Genomic DNA, 2576 nt, shown 5'->3' on the forward strand with positions numbered 1-2576 from the left:
CAAAGTGATATTTGGAAGCCCTTGGACGGCTATGGTGAAAAAGGAAATATCCTCATATGAAAAGTGGAAAGAAGGTTTCTGAGAGACTGCTTAGTGTTCGGTTAATTTATCTCACAGAGTTAGAGCTTTCCCCTCAAGAAACCGTTCGCTAAGCCTGTTCTCGTGGAATTTGCAAAGTGATATTTGGAAGCACATACAGGGCTATGGTGAAAAAGATATAACCTCAGAGAAAAACCGGAAAGAAGCTTTCTGAGAAACTGCTCTGTGATGTGTGACTCCCACTCACAGAGTTACAGCTGTATTTCGTGCATCTGTTTGCTAGCCTTATTTCTGTGGAATTTGGGAACTGATATTTCGGATCCCTTTGAAGACTCTAGATCCAAAGGAAATATCCTCCAATAACCAAGAGAAAGAAGTTTTCTGAGAAACTTCTTTGTGTTCTATCAAATCATCTCAAAGAGTTATAGCTTTCTCGTCAAGTAGCCTTTCGCTAAGACTGTTCTTGTGGAATTTACAAAGTGATATTTTAAAGCCCATGGAGGGCTACGGTGTAAAAGGAAAAATCCTCAGATGGAAACTGGAAAGAAACTTTCTGCGAAACTGCTTAGTGTTCTGTTAATTCCTCTCACAGAGTTACCGCTTTCCTGTCCAGAATCCGTTCGCTAAGTCTGTTCTTGTGGAATTTGCAAAGTGGTATCTGGAAGCCCATAGAGGGCTATGGTGAAAGAGAAATTATCCTCAGAGAAAAACTGGAAAGAAGTTTCTGAGGAACTGCTTTGTGATGTGTGACTTCCACTCACAGGGTTACAGCTGTGTTTCGTGGATCCGTTTGGTAGCCTTTTCTCTGTGGAATCAGAGAACTGATATTTTGGATCCCTTTGAAGACTATACAGCCAAAGGAAATATCCTCCGATAACAAAGAGAAAGAAGCTTTCTGAGAAACTTCTTTGTGTTCTGTAAAATAATCCCACAGAGTTACAGGTTTCCCCTCAAGAAGCCTTTCGTTGAGACTGTTCTTGTTGTATTTGCAAAGTGATATTTGGAAGCCGATGGAGGGCTGTGTTGAAAAAAATAAATATGCTCAGATGAAAACTGGAAAGAAGCTTTCTGAGAAACTGCTTAGTGTTCTGTGAATTCATCTCACAGACTTACAGCTTTCCCCTCAAGAGCCTTTCGCTAAGGCTGTACTTGTGGAATTTGCAAACTGATATTTGGAAGCCCATAGAGGCCAATGGGGAAAAAGAAAATATCCTCAGATAAAAACTGGATAGAAGTTTCTGAGAAAATGCTTTGCGATGTGTGACTTCCAATCACTGAGTTACAGTTCTGTTTCGTCGAGCTGTTTGCTAGCCTTATTTCTGTGGAATCTGAGAACTGATAATTCGGAATCCTTGAAAGACTACAGGGCCAAAGGAAATATCCTCCGATAGAAAAGAGAAGGAAGCTTTCTGAGAAACTTCTTTGTGATTTGTAAATTCATCTCACAGCGTTACAGCTTTCCTCTCAAGCAGTCTTTCACTAAGCCTGTTCTTGTGCAACTGGCAAAGTGATATTTGCAAACCCATGAAGCGCCACGGGGATAAAGAAAATATCCTCAGATAAAAACTGGAAAGAAGATTTCTGAGAAACTGCTTTGTGATGTGTGACTTCCACTCACAGAGTCACAGCTGTATTTCGCGGATCTGTTTGCTAGCCTTATTTGTGGGGAATCTGAGAACAGATATTTCGGATCCCTTTGAAGTCTAGAGCGCCAAAGGAAATATCCTCCGATAACAAAGAGAAAGAAGCTTTCTGAGAAACTTATTTGTGTTGTGTGAAATCATCCCACAGAGTTACAGCTCTCCCCTGAAGAAGCCTTTCGCAAAGACTGTTCTTGTGGAATTTGCAAAGTGATATTTGGAAGCCCATAGAGGACTATGGCGAAAAAGAAAATATCCTCAGAGAAGTACTGGAAAGAAGCTTTCTGAGAAACTGCTTTGTGATGTTTGACTTCCACTCACAGAGTTACAGCTGTATTTCGTGGATCTGTTGCTAACCTTATTTCTGTTGAATCTGAGAACTGATAATTTGGATCCCTTTGAAGACAATAGGGAGAAAGGAAATATCCTCCGATAACAAAGACAAAGAAACTTTCTGAGAAACTTCTTTGTGTTCTGTGAAATCATCTCACGGAGTTACAGCTTTACCCTCAAGAAGCCTTTCACTAAGACTGTTCTTGTGGAATTTAAAAAGTGATATGTGAACCCCATGGAAGGCAATGGTGAAAAAGGAAATATGCTCAGATGAAAACTGGAAAGAAGCTTTCTGAGAAACTGCTTATTGTTCTGTTAATTTATCTCACAGAGTGACCGCTTTTCGCTCAAGAAGCCGTTAACTAAGCCTGTTCTTGTGGAATTTGCAAAGTGATATTTGGAAGCCCATAGAGCGCTATGGTGAAAAAGGAAAATATCCTCAGAGAAAAACTGGAAAGAAGCTTTCTTAGAAACTGCTTTGTCATGTGTGACTTTCACTCACAGAGTTGCAGCTGTATTTCGTGGAGCTGTTTCCTAGCCTTATTTCTGTGGAATCTGAGAACT

At 40.3% G+C, this 2576-nt stretch overlaps 1 pseudogene; it reads left to right on the forward strand.

The window, feature by feature from the left end:
* The window catches only part of LOC105531798, a 10114-nt pseudogene that overhangs the window by 4796 nt on the left and 2742 nt on the right, over window positions 1-2576 (forward strand).

This window comes from Mandrillus leucophaeus, unplaced genomic scaffold (genome assembly GCF_000951045.1).
Source record: "Mandrillus leucophaeus isolate KB7577 unplaced genomic scaffold, Mleu.le_1.0 Scaffold909, whole genome shotgun sequence".
NCBI classification, from domain to species: domain Eukaryota; kingdom Metazoa; phylum Chordata; class Mammalia; order Primates; family Cercopithecidae; genus Mandrillus; species Mandrillus leucophaeus.